Source organism: Peromyscus leucopus, chromosome 2 (assembly GCF_004664715.2).
Source record: "Peromyscus leucopus breed LL Stock chromosome 2, UCI_PerLeu_2.1, whole genome shotgun sequence".
NCBI classification, from domain to species: domain Eukaryota; kingdom Metazoa; phylum Chordata; class Mammalia; order Rodentia; family Cricetidae; genus Peromyscus; species Peromyscus leucopus.
In genome coordinates this window covers 124414760-124438648 of record NC_051064.1, presented here as the reverse complement: position 1 = coordinate 124438648, position 23889 = coordinate 124414760, and the positions used below count along the sequence as shown (strand labels likewise).

Sequence of the window (23889 nt, the reverse complement as noted above, 5' to 3'; positions counted from 1 at the left end):
TCCTGTAAGTAACTCCAAAAATGTGTTGGTTTACAAAGCTAATCCCGGATAGAACTGCTTCTTTGGCCAGCGACCTGTGCCCTGTCTCTCATAAACAGATGTTTGTTCACATCTGTCCAGGTCACACAACAGACGCTTGACCAGTATTTGTCCTTCTGAGAATGTTTTTGTTTGTTTTGTTTTGTTTTGAACTTAGCTCAAAGACGAAAGCAGAAGCAGATCCTTGGCTGCACAGTGAGCCCGAGGCCAGCGTGGGCTACACAGAACACTGTCAAAAAGAAAAAAAAAAATGAGGTCAGGCACAAACCTTTAATCCCAGAAATCAGGAGGCGGAGGCAGGCAGGTCTCTGTGAGTGTGAGGCCAGCCTGGGCTACAGAGTGAGTTCAGGGCTGCATATCGAGATCCTATGTCAAAGAAGGAAAGAAACTGAATTAGTCAAGGTTACTGTTGCTGTGATAAAGAGCAAGGTGGGGAGGAAAGGGTTTATTCGGCTTACACTTCCACCTCACTGTTGATCATCAAAGGAAGTCAGGACAAGAACTCAAACAGGGCAGGAACTTGGAGTGGGGAGCTGACACAGAGGTCATGGAGGGGTGCTGCTTGCTGGCTTGTTCCCCCTGGCTTTCTCAGCCTGCTTTCTAATAGAACCCAGGACCGCCAGCCCAGGGTTGGCACCACCCACCATGGGCTGGGCCCTCCCCCATCAGTCACTAATTGAGAAAATGCCTTACACCTGGATCTTACAGAGGCATTTCCTCAGTTAAGTTTCCCTCCCTTCAGATACCTCTAGTTTGTGTGTCAAGTTGACAGAAGACCAGCCAGCACAGAAAGAAAAGGAGAGAAACCAAAGAAAGAAGGAAAGAAAGAGAAGACAAATACTGTACACGTCTCCTTCTGTAAGGAACTTACTAGAACAGTCAGCATCACAGTCAGGGAGGAGAGCACTGCCCGCAGGGCACATCGGGAATTGGCTGTCCTAACAGGTGCAGAGGGCTTTAGACTCTGGAGGGGGAGGTTGGTGGTGGTGGCACAGCCGTGTGAACACAACGCCACTGAGCTGTCCCTGTAAGTGTCAAAAACGGTAAAATTAAAACGAAAATGAAAGGACTGAGCAGATGGCTCAGAGGGTAAAGAAACTTACTCCCCAGCTTGATGACCTCAGTTTGATTCCCCGGACTCACGTGATAGAAGGAGAGAACAGACCCCCAAGTTGCCTCCCGACCAACATGCACAAAATCAATAAATAGACGAGTGTTAATTAATTAATTTAATTAATCAATTAATTAAAAGCTGACCATGGTATTACACACCTGTAATGCCAATAGTTGGGAGGTGGAGGCAGGAAGATTATGAGTTTGAGGCCACCCTGGGCCACCTCAGACAGCTCAGACAGTGAGAGAGTCTGTCTCCAGGAAAAAAAAAAAAATGTTTTTAAATTCAATTAAAAGAGTCATTTTGGGCTGAAACTCTCAAGGGTCTTTGCAGGAACAGAAGCAGCTGAAAAGATCTGCTTAAAGTTTAAAATGTTTGGATATAAATATTTTTAGCGTCTGCGAGCCACCCATATGTACGCACGTTCCACGGCTCGTCTTTCTTCTCGACACTCCGGAGGGTGACGTGAGACTCATGTGCACAGGAAGGATCTAAACGACCTGAAGATTACAGGATAATATTCAGATGATGAGGTTAAAAGCACTGGCTGGAACGTTCTTTCATAAGACCCGCTACACAAGAGGAGAAAATAATTTATGAGAACACGAACAATTAGCACTTTGTAAAAAAGAAATAATGCGCTTCACTTGATCCCTATATTTAACATCAATTAAAGATTATCCTCATGAATGAAACCCGACCTGGAAATTAACAAGGGATTTAAATTGCATTATGCAAGCAAGAGAGAGGAGCCTGCGCATTGGTTCAGCGTTTCCAAGATCCCCAACTGCATCTGTGCGGGACAGCTTGGCCATTCATCCCTTCACCTTTCTCTGAGATTCAGGGTGCTACCACTGCATCACGGGGGAGCCTTAGTCTTTGCTTCAGCAAAAAGAAAGAAAGAGGGAGTGTGATTTAAAAAAAAAAAAACCTTACATAGCCGCAAACACAAGTTTGGCACCCTTCATTTTTAAAAATAACTTCTGGGTCATTTTTTTTTAACTGGTAAAACTGACCCAGAGAGTCCCTGAAAAAGGATGTCTGTGCTGCTTCAGAATTTGTATCTGGACCATCTCCACAGGACTGTTCAAGGGAGCCCAGAGGGCAGGGGTAGAAGAGAAATTATATTCCAAGTCAGCTGTTCCAAGTCACTGAACTTTCTCTCCACCAAAATGAGAAAGTCAAAAGAAATCAGATGAGCTGACGGTGGTGGCTCCCAACTGCAATGCCAGAGCTTGGGCAGCTGAAGCAGGAGGGGTATCTCGAGTTCAAAGCTATCCTGTGCTACATTGTGAGTTTGAGGTCAGCCTAGGCTACATAGCCAGAACCCATCTCAAAAACAGGGGACAGGGGGATAAAAACAAATGTCAGAAAACAGGTGTGGGCTCTAGCTACTTCTTTACATTTCAATTTTATTTTTTGTTTGTATGGATCTGTGTGTGCCTGCAGAAGCCAGAAGAGGATGTCGGACAGCCTGGATTTGAAGTTACAGGAGGTTGTGAGCCGCCAGACAGGGCTTCAGGGAACCCAGCTTGGGTGCTCTTAACCATCAGTTGTTTCTCCAGCTACACTCCAGCTACTTTGTATCCTCAGCACCCCCCTCAGCATTGTGCTCCCCAGTTCTGGAACTCGACCTAGGTTCTTAGGTTTCCGGGGCTCACAGAGGGTACTTGTAACAAAGGAAGTACAGAAACCCTCAAAGAGGGCTTGCTCAGAGCCCGGGGTACTCCAGAGCCTGTCTCTAGAACAGAGGGGTAGCTCTAGCTTTGTCGCTTCTGACACAAAGCATCCTGCTGTTCCCAGAGGACATGTCAGGACCACAGCTCTGATGCCAATTGCTAAGAATTGTCCCACTGGGAAGAAGTAGAGTGTTTCTTGCCATCTTTCAGACCCCCTGGAAGAAAGGGTCTTGTTCACAGCCCAGACGGTGCCCCCTGAGATACTGACTTTGGTCTGTGCCCCGCCCCCACCCCCCTGTACTGTCAATCTTACTACACTCAAATGTTTTGGTTATTGTGCCTAGTGCTGCATCTGAGGACAACTTACCCCTTTTCAGAGGGAGGGGTGGCTCATCTCTCACACTCCTGCTTGCTGTGTGGATTGGTTTCTTCATTGTTATCTTGGGAAAAGAGAAAGCAGATGTTAACCATTACCCCTTGAGAATTCACCCCGCTATGCTGTAAAATTCTGCATTATTAACATTCCAAACTTCTTCCATTCCTGTGCTCATCTTAGAGGGGGGGGTGTGAGTATTTGAGAATTCAAAACTGTGGAGAGGATGGAGGTGGCAGAAGTTTATTAAATTGGCCCAGGGCGGTTTTGAAATTTGAAAGTTTCTCACACTCCATGGCTCTGGGCCAACTCCCAGCCGGCTCAGCTGAGCAGCCCACACAGGGCTCTGTCACCAAGGTACCTTCTCTCTCCTTACAGAGATGAAAGGCAAGCATTTGGGGGTGCTGAGGGAAGGTTTCGGGTTTGTCCAGCCCCAGCTAGGCTTGGGGACACACTGAGAACCGTCGAGGCAGTACCTGGGAGACACTCGTGTGACTTCACGATGAGCGCATTGAATCTTGAAGCAGCAACGATGTCCTCGGGAAAGCCCTCCCTGGGCACTATCTCCCTCCAGAAGCCAGGGATGGAACCCACAGGTTTCTCCTTCTCCGATCTGCCTGACCCCCAGGGGAGTGGGAGGCTCACGTTGTTGTTGCTGTATCATCGTTCTCATTTTTCTCTGTTTTCAGAGAATGGCGGAGGCAAAACCAAATATTTGTGAGACTTGCAAACACACACACGTGCTTTTGCCACAAGACGACAGCAGGTTCCTGCAGTGAGAGCCAAGCACTGAGATCCAAGGCTTTGAAATCAGAAGTCTCGGGCTGACTTCTGCCTCTGTGCCTGTCCCTCTGTATCACCTTACCCATGCTGAGTAACCTGCCTGGCCCTCAGTTTCCACCACTGTGAAATGGGAACACCAACAACACCCGTGCACTTGGGGTGCTCTGAAGAGAGAATGAGGGAACTGACATCAAATACACTGTCGCTGGTGTGTGGCGGAGGCCTGAGAAATGCAAGTGGCCTGTTTTATTATCTTTTAATTATTTGTTAATTTGTTTCACTTTATGTGTGCCAATGTTTTGCCTGCATGCATGCATATGTACCACAAGTGTCTGTTGGATCCCCTGGAACTGGGGTTACAGATGGTTATGAGTTACACTGTGGGTGCTGGGAATTGAACCCTGGTCCTCTGTAAAAGTAGCAAATGCTCTTAACCTCTGAGCCATCACTCCAGCCTTGTGTTTTATTATGGTCATCATTGTTCTTGTTAGTGAGGTCATGGTTAGGCAGCTGGGTCCCTAGGATTGGTAGCACCCCATAAGTCTGACCCTGGAACTCTAAGCTGAGACTCTACAGGAGCCACGCTGCAAAACAAAACCCCCTCCCCAAAGGAGACACTTTCTCTCCCTAAGTCAGCCCCCTCGGCCCCCAGGCCCTACCCCTACGCTTGGATTTCAGAATTCCTAGCTATGAAAAACCCACTAAGGATATTTTAGAGAGAAAAGACAAACAAGATGAAATCTAATTCCTGCAATTAACTAATTAACTAGGACCCTCAATTAACGGAACTTTAAAATGCATTCCCCTTAAAGGAAAACTTGGCCCAGTACCAACCTCCATCCCTGTCTCCTCCCAGGGGCAGACTGCTCTTTAGTCCAATGAAACAAAAGAAAACTCAGGTGAGTCCTGGTGTCTGAGCATCAAGGAATGGGGGACAAAAGACTCCTTAGGTTTGTGTTAAAGAATTCAAGAGTGCTGGGTGGTGGTGACATTCCCTAGCACTCAGGAGGCAGAGCCAGGTGGATCTCTGCGAGTTTGAGGTCAGCCTGGGCTACAGTGAGTTCCAGGAAAGGCACAAAGCTACACAGAGAAACCCTGTCTTGAAAAAGCAAAAAAGAAAAGAAAAGAAAGAGAGAGAGAGAGAGAGAGAGAGAGAGAGAGAGAGAGAGAGAAAAGAAAGAAAGAAAGAAAGAAGGAAGGAAGGAAGGAAGGAAGGAAGGAAGGAAGAAAGAAAGAAAGAAAGAAAGAAAGAAAGAAAGAAAGAAAGAAAGAAAGAAAGAAAGAAAGAAAAGAATTCAAGAGCTGGGAGTACACCTGTAATTCCATCCCTTGAGAGGCTGAGGATTAATTGTCCTAGGTTCAAAGCCAGCCTGGACAATGAAACTATATTAAACAAAAATAATCAAGGTGAGCTCATAGCCAGAGATAGATGCGGTGAAGACTGGCACAGATTCTCATGAGAGCCAAAGGGATGGTCTCAAATGACTGACAGAGGTAATTGGTCCAGAGTCACACTCCCTGGCACTTCGGGCACTTGGTTTGCAGAGGCTCCAGCTCGGGTGTGGGAGGCTGAGTCCCCACAGAAGAAACTGTTCAGACAGGCGCTCCCCTGCCTGAGCAGACAGCCATCCATCATTCCTGGAGAGGCAGCAGCCTTGGGATGTGAACTCCGTCACCCTTTCCCCTCCTCTGTTCCTCACCTGCAGGCTCGGGGAAGCCGTGCAGAGCAAGAAACAGAGCTTCTGACTGTTTGGCTACCCCACCCCCTTTTCAGGAGTGACTCCCCCGGCAGGGCACAAGTTTCTCCTAACAGCCTCTCCCTTTGCCAATAAAGATGGCTGCCTCTAGGCCCTTGAGTAAAGGGGACAGTGATCTTTCTGGGGTTAGTACAGATGCTGGGACCCCTGGGGAGACTCGTTTCCACCACCACCCCATCCCCACCTCTGTCTGTGGGCGATTGCAGGGCAGTGTGAAGTGATTCCCAAATAATGTGATGGTAAGCCTGATACGTGCTGGGCCCCCTTCGAAATCACATTCTGCAGGCTCTGCATCCTCAGAGCACTGGGCAGGGTTAATGCCTCGGAACCCACATCCTGCAGGTGCAGGCAGTGTGCTCTGAGCCATTGCGACCTAAGCTGAGTTGACAGGCTCCATTAGAGAGCATCTCTGTCGTGGAAATTGTGATGTTAACCGAGGCCATGTGGTGGATAGCAATTCCCCACACCTTCCTGCTCTGGCTAGCAGGCCGCACAGCTTTCCTTAGAGGTGACTGGGAAGATCAGGGAGCATTCCCAGTTCCGTTTCCCAGCTGCCCTTCCTTTAGCTTGACCTGTAGGGAAAGGATGGCCTAGGGGCTCTCCCTCACCCAAGGAGACCCATGTTCCCAGACACCCAACTCCACTCCTGAGGCCAGATGGTCCATTGCACCCTGGGATCAAGGCTACAGGTGATTCTCAAAATAAGCCCAAAGCTTTGAAGGTCTTGAGGATCTAAAGTAAGGAAGCCAGTGAGTGGGTGAGATGACCTGAGAACACATGTGCTTGCACACACAAACTAAATAAATAACGCAGAACTGTTTTTTGTTTTTGTTTTTTGTTTTTCTGGAGCTGAGGACCGAACCCAGCTAAATTCCCAACCCCAGAACTTGTAATTCAAGTGGGAAAGTCTTTTTCGAAAGTTCTGAGGCATCTGGAGTTCTGGAGTGGGAGAGCAGAACGTTCCAACCACTGTAGCAAAAGCAAGCCCGGCCCCAGGCCTGAATACCCCACTTCCAAGGTAGGGGACAGAGCCCAGTTTTTCAGAATCTGAATCACAGTGAAGAAATGGTGACAGATGGCAGGTAGGCCAGGCCCAGGGGCAGGCCAAGGTCTCCTTCTCTTAGAACAGAAAGGAGTTGGACTGGAGAGGAGGCAAGGGATGGATCACCATCCCCTTTACTATCTTGACCTCATCTGCCAAGGAGGCAGATCTGGAACAGTAATGCACTTGAAGCTAGAGATCCTAAGACTTTGAACCTAACAGAAGGAGATCAATAAAATGACCTCACGAATTCACACACTCCAGGGACAGAGCCAACTTCCTGGGTCCCACTCCCTATTAGGAAAAGCAGTTCTCTGCCTGTACTGCCTGTCTCCGTAGCTGGGCCCAGGATCCCAAGTCTCACTGGCCTCAGAGATGATGTTCCAATCCCTGTCTATCCGAAGATGTGACTGTGGCTGGGCATTGTGGATCCTGGGTGTGTGTGGGGGGCGGGGGGCAATCCTTTAGGCTCAGAGGAGAATCTGGATAGTGTGAGGCACAGATCACTCAATTCTGGAAACAGCTGAGAACCGAAAAGTCTCCACCAGGGATGGGGACCAAATCTAACTACAGCCGTGGGGCTGCAGGAGTCACGCCATGGGTTCCTAGTCTGGCAGCCTGGATCCAAGGCGCCCTCTCTCTCGCCCTGGTCTCACATCTGTCACTGCCCAAGCAGGGCAGGTGGCGCGGGTCAGCCATCACAGCCTTCCAAGCCGACACTCCATCCCAGCTGCGAGGCAGCTCCCAGCCCCTCCCTTCTCTGGGCCATTCTGCAAGCGGGGCTCCTGGGTACCAAAGTCGCTCTCCTACTGAGCCACCCTCAGGGCCTCCGGCCGGACTGGCTAACGCGGCCGACTGGTCCCCGACGGAGACCGAGGCTGCCATCTAGCGGGTGCCGCGGGTGCCGTCGGGAACTCGAGTCCGCCCCAGAGCCAGAAGCTCCCTGGTCTCTGCGCTTTCTTGGCTGGTTTGGAAGCCAGGACTCTGGGCCTGTCAGAGTCCAGCTCCAGCTGTGTGACCTCATCTCCCGGGCCACTCTGGGTCAAACCTCCCTTCCCCGTAAACCAGGGGGTGGGGGTGGGGGGTGGGGGGACACGACTCCTTCATTCTGGTCGTCGGAAAATTCGGGACTCATGGTCGTCGCACCCTCCTTCTCCAGACCACTTGCCCCACATTCTTTCCCTCCCTAAGCAAACAGCCAATCTGGTCCCCCAGACAGGGGAGATGGAAGGAGGCGCTGCGGAAGCCCGCAAAGCAGAGATCCGCTCTGAACAGCAGTATCATTTTCTAGGAATTGTAAACCCAGAACTGTAAATAAAATGCTAATGATTTATTCGTGCTCAAACTCCGGGGGCTGCGTTGCAGCTTTTGAAGACAATTCCAAGCGTGGCTTTCCAGGAAGGCGGGCCTCCCTGCGGTGCCTCCTTAGGCTCTTCCCCACTTGCTGTGGGTCGGGCTGGGGATGCCTGTAGTGTTTACCCGAGACCTTGGAACCAGATCTGTACTGAGACCTGGACCAAGTCAAGCAAAAAAAAAAAAAAAAGTAGTCTTTTCCTCCAGCCAGTAACTCCTCAGGACTCACCCAGTATCCACTCACCCAAGTAACGCTCACCGACGACCTTGGTAGTCAAAACAGTCTTAGGATTCATATCTTCTAGGGAAGCTTGGCTAACTGAACAACCTCACAAATAAATACATACTTAAAAATTACATCAGACAGGCAAGATGGCTCAGCAGGTGAAGGCGCCAGCTGCCAAGCCTGACAACATGGGTTCAAACCCGGAGACCACCCACAGAGTGGGAAAAAAATCAATTCTAGCACTTTGTCCTTTCTCTCTCTCTCTCTCTCTCTCTCTCTCTCTCTCTCTCTCTCTCTCTCTCTCTCTCTCTCACACACACACACACACACACACACACACACACACACACACATTCACGCACGCAGTAAACTATTTTTTATTTAATTACAGAGATGGGCAGGAGATGTAACTCTCTTGATAGCATTAGTCTAGCATGCTCAAAGCCTTGGGTTCCATTCCCAGTACTGCATAAACAGCATGGTGGAACACAGCAGAAATTCCAACACCCTGGGGGTGGAGGCAGGGGAATCAGAAGTTCAGGGTCATCCTACATAAGGAGTTTGAGGCCATCCTGGACACATGAAATCCTGTTGATCCTCCCCCCCCCCCAAATAGGGGGGATCTACACTGGTCTTTTACTTCGGGCATGGATTCCAAGGGGGTTGTGGGAACCTTCATAGACTCCTCTGTAAGCCTTGACTGTCCTACTGTGCTTATGTATTTCTTTAAATGGTGAGCTTTAAATAAGTAAATAGATCCTTGAAAGCCACCCATGGAGCACAAGTTTACATCTGTGGCTGCTACTGAGCTGCCCAGTGCTTGGGTGTGCTAGATAAGCTGAGGGCCAGAGGGTAAAGAAGAGCCCAGAAGACTGCAATCCAGCCAGGACAGCCCACAGGGACAGCAAAGATGGCTCCACTTCTCCCCAGGCAGCAGAAGGAACCGAGAGCGCTGCTGGAGAGTCGGCGGCTGTTGTGGGGTATGTGCACACTGTGTGAAGATGTGTTGCTGTGATTGGTGTAACAAAAAGCTGAGCTGCCAACAGCTAGGCAGAAGGTATAGGCCGTTTTTCCAGGAAGAGAAAGGAAGAGGAGGAGGAATCTAGGCTCAAGAGAGAAGCCAGGAGACACAGAGAGGAAACAGGAGGTGCAAGATGGAAGAGAGGTCACACCACGTGATAGAGTGTAGATTAATAAATATGGGTTAATTTAAGTGAGAGCTAGTTAGGAACAAGCCTAAGCTATGGGCTGAGATTTCATAATTAGTAGGAATCTCTGTGTCATTATTTGGGAGCTGGCTGGAGGGACAGAAAAACACCCGTTACATGCAGCCCCAGGCTCAGAGCCATCTGTAGAGACCTGGGAGGCCATAAACCCTCAACTAAAGGCAAAGGCGCTCCCCACCGAGGCACACTGATGACTTTGCTTGTTTTAGCAGACTTCTCTTCCCCAGACTCCTTTTACAGGATCTCTGGAGACACGTCGAGTCTCTGGTTCACACAGCCATTTCTTCTATAGTGTTTTTGAATGTAAGATACAGTGACCCAAGGGTAGTGAAGACCCTTGATGTCTCCATCAAGGGGATACAGTGCAGGCTGACTGGAAACCCACTCATGATCCCCCTGTCTGAGTCTTGGAGTGCCAGGATTGCAGGCATGCACCACCACACATGTGTGGCAACCCTCCACATTACCGAGGGAACAGTTAATGGCCACCAGTAAATGTGTATATCACTCCGCTGGGGAAACATGTGTGTGCCACAGAGGCCTGTGCAGAAAGCTTTACTCCTCCGTTCTCTGGAAAGCATATTGATTGTGAGCCTTGGGGATATCACCAGATAGATAAAACAGCTGCAGTCCATTGGGGATCCTGTTATTTACCTGTCCCCACCCTCCACCATGGAGTTGTGGATCCTAGCACAATTGTGTGTTCCCCAAACTTCTGGGTATTTAGAGGTAATTCATGAAATAATCAGGTCTCTGAAGCTTAAAATAAAATGAAAAGTCAGGACCAGGTTTAAAAAAGAAACAAACAAAAAACTCTTTGGGGCATCCAACACCTACCCTGAAGATGTGCTAGCTCATACTCTGGTTCATATGGCAGGATTCTAGTAGACTTTTTAGAATAATTTTTATGGGCTGGGGACACAGCTCAGTGGTGAGACTCGGAGTTCAGATCCAGAACCCATGCAGAGCTAGACCCAGGGGAACATCTGTCACCCCAGTGTCCCACTTGAAAGATCGGAGGCAGAGACGGGAGGATGTCTGGAAGTCTGGTGCAGCCACGCTGGCGTAGACAGCAAGAAACAGGAGACCCTGCCTCATACAAGGTGGACAGAGAGGACCAATACCCAAGGTTGTACTCTGAATCCCACACATGTCATGGCATGCATGCACTGCCCTCACACACAAACACAAAAGACTGAAAAGAATTCCATGCAAAGGAAAAAGAAAAAATATAATAGCAAGGAAAATGAATCAAATTCAGCTACTCTCTACAGAATGGATGGTTTCTGTAGTGTTGAATCAAAGAAAAAAATCAGAGGAAAGCATATATCCAGTGTGGTTCTACTTATATAAAGTTTAAAGAAAAGAAACAAGAAGCTATTTGGGTGTAACATAATGAAGACAAACAGAGAAATGGTCGTCACTAGAACTGGAGGTATAATTCAGGGACAGAGTCATTATCTAATGCCACACCTAGCCCATTGTGCACCCCGAGGAAGGAGAGAACACTTGTGGGTTCCAAAGATTTAATAAATCACCACATAAGCGGGTCACTGATCCATCAGGGCTGCAGGACAAGGACTCGGGACCCTTGTTTCTCCTCACAGCCCCAAGCAGGGGCAGAAGTGGGGTTTATAAGCACAGAAACCAGATATATTTGTTACCAAGTTACAATTACAATTTTCACCAATCAGAGTTTAGAAGTCAGGGGCTTTCCTTGTGTGTTCCATCACGGTCAACCGACATACTATGCAAGTCTTTTAGTCCAACCAATCAGATCATTTGTTCTTTCTGTTGTTAGGAACAGCCATAATGTTTCTAGAGAACTAAAGACGCATAACAACTATTTCTCTGGTTTAGGGAGGAGGCTGGTCAGCTATTGGAAGGTTCTCAGTTCCCCTAGGACTTGGGAACCTGAACTTTATTTCACCCTACAGGTAAAATGGAGTCTGAATTCAAAATGGCAGTACTTAGGCCAAGGTGCTCATGCCTGCTCCCTTCACTAGCACTGGTGGAGGCCCTGGGTTCTGTCTGCACCACCACCCCAAGACAACAAACAACAAAACGTCACCAACATCAAGGTTTAGCTCACACCTGGGCTTTTGTAAGGCTGGAAATGCTCAAATTTTTTGTTTGTTTGTTTGAGACAGGGTCTCACAATGTAGCTCTGGCTGCCTGGAACTCACTCTGTAGACCAGGCTGGCCTCAAATGCACAGAGACCTGACTGCCTCTGCCTCTTAAGGGCTGAGATTAAAGGTGTGCGCCACCACACCCAGAATAACACTCAGTTAAAAAAATTTATTCATTTTATTTTATATGTTTGAACCTTTGACTGCATATATGTATGTGCACCGTGTGTGCGGTGTCTAAGGAGGCCAGAAGAGGGTGCTGGATCCTCTGGAACTGGAGTCACAGCAGTTATGGGTGCGGTGTGTGTGCTGGGGACCAGCCTTGGCTCTCAACAAGCAGCAAGTGCTCTACACAGCCGAGTCATCTCTCCGGCCCCCACCCCATCTCATTTTCTTCATTGTTTTGAGACAAATTCTCAGGGAGCCTAGGCTGACCCGGAACTCAATACATAGCTGAAGATGCCCTTGAGTCTTGAATTTTCCTACATCTAATCCCTAAGTGCTGTAATTATAGGCATTTGCCATCTTTCCCAATGGCTCCTATCTCTGCATAAACTAAATGGAAACTTTAAATTTTTTATTACACACACATACACACACACACACACACACACACACACACACACACACACAGCCAAAAAACAAGGAATGAAAGAAATGCCCAGCCTTTTTATTTTGGGCCTTGTTTTGTCTTGAGACATGGTATCATGTAAGGTGGCCTTAAATGCCACGTACAGCCAAGGATTACCTTGAGCTTCTGATCCTCCTGAGCGCTAGGATTACAGGCATTACACTCCTGGCTTATGTGGTACTGAATAGCAAGCCCAGGGGTTTATGCATCCTTGGCAAGCACTGTACTAATGAGCTACATTCCCTACTCTCTAGACTATTTTCAATATTTTCATATTTTGTGTGTATGTGTGTGCATGCATGTGCATGTATGTGCATGCAGGCACCCTATAGCATGTGTGTGGAGGTCAGAGGATAACGTGTGTCAGCTCTCCCCTTCCACCATGTGGATCCTGGGAATCAAACTCAGGTTGTCAGGCTAGATGGCATGCTCCTTTACATACTGAGCCATCTTGTGAACACCCCCTCTAGTCTGTCTGTCTTTCTATCTATCTATCTATCTATCTATCTATCTATCTATCTATCCATCCATCCATCCATCCATCCATCCATCCATCCATCCACCCATCTATCATCTACCTATCTATTTGAGAGAGGGTTTTACTTTGTAGCCCTGGCTGTCCTGTAACTCACTATGTAGACCAGGCTGGCCTTGAACTCATAAAGATCCACCTGCCTCTGCCTCTCAAGTACTGGAACCAAAGGTATGAGTTGCCATACCCAGATCAGTTTTTTTTTGTTTTTTAATATAACTTTCTTAAACTGAACTCTTCAGTCTGGGTATCCACACTCAGCCTAAATTCTCTATAATTGCTTATGCCAACCTTGTGTTGGCTGTGGCCATTTCTAACTCTCCTCAGCCTTACACACACAGGGAGGGGAGAGAGGAGTTTTGGGGTAGCCTTGCTAACTCACTGCAGGATCTTTGGCAGTCTCTCCCTCTGTCAGCCTCACTCTCCCCTAGCATACTGCAAGGAAAAGTAGAGAATGATTTCCCAGGCCTCTGCCTATGCAAAATGTGCCTTGTGTGTCCAGCGAGGTTTTCCCTATTCTAGACACCTATCCCCAGAGCCCGGCAAACTCTTCAGTAGCATCACACAGCCAGAGCAAGTGAGTACCCCAAAACAGACAGCCAACACCCTGGGAACATCTCTGAAAAGGTCACAAAGACTGCTCCTGGGGGGCAGGCACCCACGTCTTGCCTACTCCCAGAACTCACAGATGGAGACTCGGGGATCCTCCCTTCTGCTGGGGGCAAGAGCTGTCTTTGGGCCTCCTGTCCCTTGGGGGAGCAAACAGGGTTAAAATCCCATTGATTAATCGGGTCCCACCCTCGGATCAATGGCTGGCATTAGTCAAGCTTAGCACCGTTTTATTAGTCTGGCTGCCCTCTTGCAGATGTTATAGATGAAGAAATAAAGTGAGAAGGAGAGGGAAAAAGGACAAAATCATTAGTCTGAAAAGGAGGGAAAGAGCATCTCGTCTGTTTTGTATTCTGATTCGGAGCCGGGCCGTCCACAGCAGGAGCTCACACAACAATCCATTTCAAAGCTATTTCCAGAAGTTCTGCCCAGCCTCCTGATTTCCCATGTACTCCGGATAGCTAAGATCCCAGGAGCATTTGGTCCATAGCAACCACCAGCTCTGTCTCTGAAGCCATTTGACAAGGCTCCAAAAACACCTGCGGTCCCAATTCATTCGTTCATTCATTTCTCACAAGGGTCAAGCTTTTGCAGCTTATAGGAAATCAGGCCTAACCATCGGCCAGACAATCTGTCTTGGAAGTGTCATCTCTGCCCTGAAGGGACCGATCCTTCTGCAGGACTCCAAGAGGAGCCTGCTACGTGGTCCCCACTTTGCCAAAGCTTTGGTTCAGCAAAGGAAACCCATGGGCCTGCTTCCCAAAGCACTCCAGAGAGGCGCTTTGAATTAAGACCAGAAATGCTTTTAAAAGACTCCAGTCTCTGGTCTTCTAACAATGACCTCTTCCTTAATTTTGTGATGGCTTTGTCTGCCTTTTTCGATCAGCTAGGTAGCTATAAAAAGCTAAGCACCTCCTACTAACCCCATTAAGATGAAAGCGGAGGATTTTATTATTCATTTTTAATAGGAAGAATCTCAAGCCCCCCATCCCCGGAAGTGTAAAAGGTAGGGTTTTGATGTATCTGGTTATGGAGAGGGGTTGCAGCGGAGTTCATCCTCCAAGAGTGGGAAAGCTGGCGAAAGCTTGGGTGACCTATCTGTGCACGAAAGGAAAGTGGGTAACCTCAGCCATTAGTCCCCTCCAAGGCACCTCTGCCCCACCATACGGGCTGACTTCAGGACCTGCTTGAGAAGCCAGGAATCACCCAAACCCCTCTAGAACACAGCCTCCTGGTAATTGTCTGTTAAACATTTGCGGCACACACACAAAGGTAACTAAACCGAATGGCCACTCCCCCAAGGACTGTGCTGTTCATAACTGTAATAAAGCCCTGGCCACAGACAATGTCATTATCCAAACACCATTAACATCCACATTCGTATCAAATGCCATCTGGCAAAGGAGTCCACAAACTGAAACCTCTCCTTCTCTGGGACTTCCCAGCTTAGTGGGGAGGGGCAGCCCACAGCTTCCTCCTCCCTCCACTGATGCTCAGGGCACAAGGATCCAGGCCTGCCTGCGAACCTTGGGGCCAAGCTAACAGCTGTGCCCTGGGGAGAGGACCACCGGATGCGAAGAAAAGGAGGTTGTAGGAGAGTGGAAAGCACAGAAGTGTAGTGTTTCTCGTTGCCATTGACTTCTCTTCAAGTCTTAATTAGGAAGATGCAACCAACTACTCTTTCATGTTGTCATAATAGGGAACTGATTGAGTATTTATAGAAACCTCAGAGGAGTCATTGTTGAGCAAAGAAACAGAACTTAACCTCCCGCCAGTCCCCGGCTGCCTTGAAGACAGCAGCACATAACAAAGCCTATACTTAAGCAGAGAGAGCTCTCTATGGGGAGTAATTCTGTGACCCCAGAACATCAGCTCTTCCTGGAGGGAGAGGTGTGTGCCTGGGGCACTACCAGGCTCCTCTTGTAGACTGGAACTGACTTCCTCAGCCACCGCATCGGGTTACCCTTGAGACCAGGAGATCAACCAACCAGCCATGAAACTCAGCACCCCCAAGCCTGGACTCTCGCAGGGAAGGAAGAAGGCTGGAACCTTGGCAAAAGCGCTGCTAGGCACAGGCAGGGAGCAACTCAGGAGCAGGCTTCGAGGAGATCCCACTAAGCACTGCCCAGCCTCATCTCACTCACGGTGGATGTCAGCTATTGTGATTATCAGGGAACACATGAGTACCTGCAGCATGGGGGTATGGGAAGATTCGGACAAATGAGCAGTGATGGTGATGATGGTGATGGTGATGGAAATAATCACAACCACCCTGCTCTACACACAAGATCAATTCACATTTTTCTGATTAGTCCTCATAATCACACGAAGTTAAAAGGTAGTTATTCCCATTTTAAAAAAAAAAAAAAAGATGGAGAGATTCTGAGAAATCAGGTAACATGGGAGGGGGAAGAGCGGAGTTTCAGACTTCACCTACTGAACTCAAGGTCTGAACACTGAGCCATTATTCTGGCCCACTCAAAAGCATTTTGTAAGCTCTGACGTCCGGAGCACAAGACCCTGGCTTCTGCCTCTACCATATTCCACCTGCATAACTTTAATTGCTTTGCCTGTCTGGGTTGTCTCTGCCTCTCAGCAGTAAGGATGCCCTTCTGCAGTGAAGGCTAAGCTAGCCTGTGCCTCCTTACAGGCAAAGACTATACAGATGAGGGCCAAGGCTGTAGCTCAGTTGGTTGAGAGCTGGACTAACATGCATAGAAACCTGGGTTCAAATCCCAAACACTGCATAAACCAAGTGTGGTGGCTCATGCATAATCTCAGCACTCGGGATGGAGGCAGGAGGACCAAGGAGCTTCAAGGTCATCCTCAGCTACATAGGGAATCTGAGGCCAGCCTGGGCTACATGAAACTTCTTTAAAAAAAAAAAAAAGGCAAGCTTTACAAATGAAAACACCAGTCATATCTGGCTTCACACCCAGGAACATGGCACAGCTGTGAACAGCTGGGAGACAGATGGGGTGGTGGCCAAAGGGAGTGGCCTTAGATAATGCTGGGAAAGAGGCTCTGTGAGCAGGGCTCTCAGGTAAGACCAAAAGCAGGGCATCCATCGCCAGCCCAACAGACTTTCAAGAGAATACTCATGGGCCAAAGATATGCTTGGGCTATGTGCTGCCTCTGCCCCTAAATAATCCACACCTCTGGAATTAGGCACCTGATCAATGGACCCAGAGGACACAGCTGCTGTCACCACCGGCTGGTGCAGCATCTTTCATATCGCGACGAGACTGGCTGGCACCACGCTGTCCAGACCTGCACTGGGGCCAGAAGGGAAGATGTTATGGGCAGGAAATGCATTTTACCTTCGACTTAAACCCTTTCTCACCAGGCGATGGTAATGCATGCAGAGGCAGGCGGATCTCTGTGAGTTCGAGGCCAGCCTGGTCTACAAAGTGAGTTCCAGGACAGCCAGGGCTATGCAGAGAAACCCTGTCTTGAAAAACCAAAAACCAAACCAAAACAAAACAAAAAACACCTTTTCTGGAAACACACGGGGCTCAGAAAATCCAGAAGATTAAAAGAAGTGAGCTTTGCAGTATGGAAGAAGAGGCTCTCAGGGAGGCTTCTCTCCAGGAAGACAGCAGGCCTTCGAGCCTAGAACCAGATTCTAGAGTGGCCCAGCACAAAGCCTTCCCATAGGAGACAGCAATCGTCTGAGGAAGGGGACACTCTACCCTCTGGGATTCTGGGTCTTTGAATTCAATAGGATACTATTCATACAGTGTCTGTCTCCCTGCGCCCCCCACCCCAGAGTCTAACCAACCATCAGCCCCAGCAGCAACGGGTATGGCCCCTGGAACGGCACAGCAGAACGAGTCAGAGCCTTCCCTTGTCTGAGAAGGCAGAGGGGAGCAAAGGCAGAGCCCAGCTCACAGCGAGATCAAGGTTATAGGCGGAGAGAGGCTGATCCGGATCTGAGAAGTGAGCTCATCAGAGGCAGCTCGCACCCACCCACCCACCCGAGCTCACCTTTCCGGCAGGCAGTGAGGACGTGACTCACGGCTTTGTCAGCACTGTGCAAACACTGGGGAGGGCGTGTCCTTGGAGCAAAGAGAAGCAGCTCTGCCACCAAAGGCACATGGGCCCAACCCTGCCCTTGCCCGCTTGACCACCTGCAGTGGCCACGGAAGAGCCTGGACACTGTCTCCTCTGAACCCAGCGTACTTTCCTTACTGCAGCGAGACAGGAGCACCATTAATACTTCACAAGGAATGAAAAATCAAAGGGGGAAGACTTTCTTCACTGTATTTTTTAAACATTTGGGTAAGGAAAGTCAGATGTCAAAGAAGAAAGTCCCCATTTACATCTTTTAAAATATGAGCAATTAATATTTTCTGTGGCGGTTCACGCTTCCTCCCCTCATTCTGTTTGCAGGGCATTGTTCAGCCCAGGCTTTGTAATTTGTTGCGTGCTTAAATATTCAGCCTGTATTTCATTTGGGCTACACATTTAATTCAGCCAACATGTTCATTTGAAGATCAATACTGTCATAACTATGTTGAAAAATTAAATTATTGTAACTTTATTTACATTTCTTAAAAGTACTGTGAAAATTATTCTTAACCAGGACCTAATCAATGTTAGAGTCTAAAAATATGCCACTCTGCATGAAGCTATAAAAAGATTAATGTACATTTTTTTACAAGAAATTAGTAGCTTAATGAAGTGGATAAAAACGCTGTCACAATTTTTATTGGATCTAAATTGCATAGTAGTGGAGGTACAGTAAGTGCCTTCTACATAATGACATAATGAGTCATGACTAGTGCTGGAAGGCTAATTTGCCCTTAACTGACACAAAACCAAGGAATTAACATCCCAGTCGCTCTACGCCAATAGCAGATGCATTATTTCATTGCACAGCAGGGTTTTTAACTAAACTCTTAACTGTAGAAATATTGATCTATTCTTCTGTGAAATGATGAAATTGGAATTTTTTTTTTTTAAAGGACGTCTTAAATTATGGCTGCCGCAGTGACATTTGCTTTCACACTCCCGTTCCTGCCTACAGAGCAGATGCAACCAGAGAAGTTAGGGAGGTTCCCACCTGTGTCTCAGGTCCTCAGTCAGAGGAGGGAGGGGAGGGGGAGGGGTGTTGTGTGGAAGTGAAAGCTGGCAGAAGAAACAACTCGACAACCTCCAGGAGGAGCTGGGAGTGTGGCTCAGTCGGTGGGGGGTTTGCCTGGAGTGCGTGAAGCCCTGGGGTGGACCAGCAGCACTGCGTAGAGTGGGTGTGGCACCTATGACCTGCACCTGTAACTCAATGTAGGGGAGAAGAATTAAAAACCAAGGTCATCCTGAGCTGCATTGACGTTTGAGGCCAGTCTAGACTACATGAGACCCTGTCTAAAAAAAAAAAAAAAAAAAAAAAAAAAAAAAAAAAAACAAAACAACAACAACAACACACACACACATCCATTGAGAAAATGACAGTGACAGCCCTTCTACATGGACCCAGGTTCTTTAATGAATGTTCTTGAACATTGTCTCAGCCCACAAGTTGGTTTACTTTGAAGATGATTTAGTGTTTGCTGATCACTTAGGTACAGTGACATCCACCTCATGTCTCAAGTAAAAGCTGAATTGTGTCAAGTGGAATTGAAGGGGCTGAAGGGTCTGGAGAGCCTAATAAGACAAGTAGGAAGTGAAGGATGCCATCTTGTCCTAGTTTCCGGCTTCTCACGCATCCATTCACCCTGTGTTTATTGGTTACCTACACCGTGCCAACGAGGAGGAGGTTCACTACCCTTGGTGGATAATTATTGCTTCTGTCAATAGAGTGCCACGGAACATATTTCTTTGTTCAATTAAGTGAGTCAAAATTCATCTTGCTTTGAAATTCTCACAATAACCCTTGTACTGACTCCTTCCTGGTACTCTGAGCTGTCACAACCCAGGAATTCAGAAGAAAACAGAGCAATGTACTGATTAACAGGTACACATCTGACGCCTCACATGCATCTGTTTGGCGTACACGCACGCACACACACATGCACGCACACACACACACACACACACACACACACACACACACACACACACACTGATCCTTTGTGTATGAAGTGCTGGGAGACCAAACCCACTTATTTCAACAAGCCTACATTCTGTCCCAACACTGTAGCATGAATCTTAAAGGTTCTTATTAATAAAATCAAACCCGAGGCAAGTTATCGGGGTCCATGCTGGTAGATCAGAGAGACAAACAAGCCACAGCTATCTCACCTTGCCAGTTCTCAGCTGGTCCTGTTTCCTCAGACTAGAAGCTTCTGTGTCCTCATCCAATGGCTCTCAGCTGAACTGCTGCTAGAAGCTTAACCAGCCACATGCTTAACCAGCCCAAAATGCCTCTAATTTCTGGTCCTCACGCCTTATATATCTTCCTGTTTTCTACCACCACTCCCTGGGATTAAAGGCTGGCTTTCTGGGATTAAAGGCATGTCACCATGCTTGGCTATTTCCAGTGTGGCCTTGAACTCACAGAGATCCAGAGGGATTTCTATCTCTGGAATGCTAGGATTAAAGGTGTGAGTGCCACCATTTTCTAGCCTTTGTATCTAGTGGCTGTCTGTTCTCTGACCCCAGATAAATTTATTAAGGTACACAATATTTTGGGGAACACAATACCACTACATCTCCTCTCTTTTTGTCTAAAATTAAAGAAAGCTTATAACTAATACAAGAAAAACTATCCAATAAGCATATACAATATATACAGCCAAAAATTACATTAATGATGTCTAGTCCATTAACATTTGACAGATTCATATGAAAACTCCATTATATATATTAACAATGTCCAGTCCAGTAACATCTGATAAACTCAGACCAAAAAATTTTCATTACTTATCTTATTTAAAACAAGTAGTTCCTTTTTAAAAATAGATTCCATAATCTCCCTTTTTATCTTATCATATCCATATTCTTTTTTTTCTTTTCATAATAGATTCAGTAGTCTACCTTTTGTTATTTTTATATCTTCCCCTTTTTCTTCAGTGTAGATTCAATGATCTACCTATTTATCCTATTATTTATCTTTTTTCTCAGAGTAGATTCGATGATCTATCTCATATCTATATTCTCTTTTATCTTTTTTCTCAGAGTAGATTCGATGATCTATCTCATATCTATATTCTCTTTTTCTTTTTGCTTTCTAGGGGTGAAGATATCTTTAGGGAATCTTGAAAAGAAAATTTTTGGGTTAATTGTCAAGTCCTGTATCATTTGTCCATTCTCTGCATAAAAGGAAAGTTCAGGGCTTGTTTCAAGTCCTTGTTCGAGTAGTCTGTCAGGCTGTATCATCTCAACTAGTCCTCTCGAAATTGTCCTGACCAGTTTGTAGTCCAAAGTCGATTCTTCCATGGTGTTAATCGGCTTAATGGCTTTATCATAGTCCATGTGGAATCATCGTTGTAGGATCCTGTCATCTTTTTGAAGATTTCAAAGTCACTGTTAGGCATGGTCATGGTTTCCTGCAGACTTTTTTTTTTTTTTTTTTTTTTTTGCCTCCTCTGTGGTTTGGAGCAATCACAGTCTGATAAATGTCTGTCTCTCGGAACCATGAACATTCTTCCTTAGAACAGAAAATCTTCACAACAATTTTTCCCCACCATTTGTCTTGCCAAACTTTTCCAAACTGACCTTTGCCGATGCTTTCTTGTAACACGATGGTCCTGGCAATTCTTCTCTGAACTAGCAGCAGTAAACCCTTTGTTCCAGGTAGCAGCATCACCGCAGTCACCAACATGATGAGAAGGAACTGGCAACGTGGAGCAGTAGCCACTGCTTCCATGGTCCCACCGCTGTTTGTGGTTCAGTCCGGGCCAAAGCTTCTCCCAAGCCTCCTAGGCCGGCCTCAAACTTGGGATCCTCCTGCCTCTGCCTCCTTCAGCAAATCCTACTGGCGTGCGCCACCACAACCCGCTGAGTGTAGCTTGGGCCTGAGCTGGGGCTCACAAGGCCACAGGCAAACAGCTTTTTCATGAATTCGTAACACGAACGTTGGGCGCCAGATGTAGTAGGAATCTTAAAAGTTCTTATTAACAAATTCAAACCCGAGGCCAGTTATTGGGGTCCATGCTGGTAGATCAGAGAGACAAACAAGCCACAGCTATCTCACCTTGCCAGTTGCTCAGCTGGTCCTGTTTCCTCAGACTAGAAGCTTCTGTGTCCTCATCCCAATGGCTCTCAGCTGAACTGCTGCTAGAAGCTTAACCAGCCACATGCTTAACCAGCCCAAAATGCCTCTAATTTCTGGTCCTCACGCCTTATATATCTTCCTGTTTTCTACCACCACTCCCTGGGATTAAAGGCTGGCTTTCTGGGATTAAAGGCGTGTCACCATGCTTGGCTATTTCCAGTGTGGCCTTGAACTCACAGAGATCCAGAGGGATTTCTATCTCTGGAATGCTAGGATTAAAGGTGTGAGTGCCACCATTTTCTAGCCTTTGTATCTAGTGGCTGTCTGTTCTCTGACCCCAGATAAATTTATTAAGGTACACAATATTTTGGGGAACACAATACCACTACACACCACTGAAGCCTGGGCACAAACAAATGACTAGATGCAGTCTGAGGGCAGTAGCCCTCAACACCAAATGACAATAAGTCACATGGCAGCAGCCTTGCTTGGCTGCAGGGGGATGGGCCTGGGATCCCTCTGTCTTAGTCACCCCAAGGGACTGGGGAGTAGAGCTAGGTCGGGTCGGGTCACCATGGAGAACATGAACAATGAAGGGATGAGCTCTGCATGGCCCAGGCACAGGACTCCCGGCATTGATGACTGGGCTCTAAACAAGAGCTGAAACAAGGACAGCCACAGAGGGACAAATAAGGGCACACAAAGGAAGGGCAGTGTGACACTTTGGAAACTGCAGATGATAAACTCTGCCCCCTACTGAGTTGAGAACCTCATTCTGATACATGTAAAACCAACAAACATCTCTTCGTTTCCCTTCTATTTTTGTAGTCTTTTTTAAAAAATGAATATATGTATATTGTTAATTATAAAAAGGATACATATTCATTTACTCTAGAAAAACTGGAAGACGCTGTTAATATGGTTAAAAAAACTGAAAGTTATAAAGCTTTTCAAATCTATGTTATTTTTAAAAAAGTAGAAGAATCGATCTATTTAAGAACATCCTAAAATGGGTTGCTGAAGCTTGTCTGAAAGATCCCGTTCGTACCCCCATCAGCATGGAGCTCGTCCTTTGAAAAAGCGCCCATTTGATAAAGGGAAGGAAAGCTCATTATTTTAATTAGCGTTTCTTCTATCACCAGTGAGTTTATGGTTCTTCATATTTTTGGTCTCTTCTACTTTATCCATGCGTATCACATACTAATACCCTTCCCTGTTTTATTTTTGGAGTGTAATTCTTACTGATTTGTGAAAGTGTATAAAAATATTAACTCTGTCTATTATGCACGGCGAACATTTCTCCTGGTTTCCCTTGTTTTGTTTATAGTACATCCTGACAGAAAGAAGCTTTCGTTCTTACATAAACACAAACACACAATCAACACGGTTCTTCAATCCCCTCTCCTGGCTTGCTTCCCCTCCCCCTCCTTGGTAGGGTGGTAAGCCCATACAACTTAGAGTCAGAAAACCCACATTCACTCACCAGCTGCGTGACTTAGGGGAAGTCACGTCACTTCTCTGGAGTCACTGTCTTTCCCCTCTGTGTCCTAACTTTCGTCACGATGAAATTCAATCAACATTGTTTTATATATATACATTGCTCACTGATATAGCTCCAGAGCCCAGAACAGAGCCGTGCGACTCTGCGACTGGTAGGCACTCCATAAATACATGATGGATGCGTGACTAAATGTCTGGCTCCACCCCAGCCCACAGCAGACAATCAGTACTTGAGATTGAGCCTGACTGTCATCCACAGCAGAGCCCAGAAGTCGTGGCTCCTAAGCAGTCCTCCACCACGCAGGAGCGACCTCTGGGAGTACTGTGGACAATGGTCCCATCGTTCCCAAGCTCGGTAAAGTGAAGTCTGGACAGAATGCACAGTGGGAGCCCAGAGGGAACTCAGCACTGCTCTGAGGGCAGCACAGAGGGGAGCCAGTGCCCAGGCCCTGCCTCTCAGCCTAGTGCTAGCCCTTGTCAGACTTCATTAAACTCACCGCACCGGAACACCACAAGTGACTATTGAGTGATACACTCCAGTCTCCCAAGGCTCATGAAACACTGAGGATAGGAGAACAGAAAGAAGATACGAGCCAGAGGAAAGGGTGGCATGCTGTAGAACCCAGACATCTGAGTGGGAAATGGCTCTCCACAGCTGTTTGTTATTACCCACACAAGATTCATTCCATCAACATTCTGTCGGAGGAGGTCGGCTCATGAAGACCCAGCCCTCCCTGAGG

The 23889-nt window shown here is 47.3% G+C and overlaps 1 long non-coding RNA gene across 1 annotated transcript; it reads right to left on the bottom strand.

Moving 5' to 3' along the window:
• Positions 1 to 825: 825 nt before the first annotated feature.
• Positions 826 to 23346, bottom strand: LOC119087447. The gene is made up of 4 exons (XR_005090901.1): positions 23133 to 23346; positions 3200 to 3272; positions 1577 to 1653; positions 826 to 1064 (listed from the first exon to the last, which is right to left on the bottom strand). It is a non-coding gene; the product is annotated as an uncharacterized LOC119087447 (long non-coding RNA).
• Between the last annotated feature and the right edge of the window lie 543 nt (positions 23347 to 23889).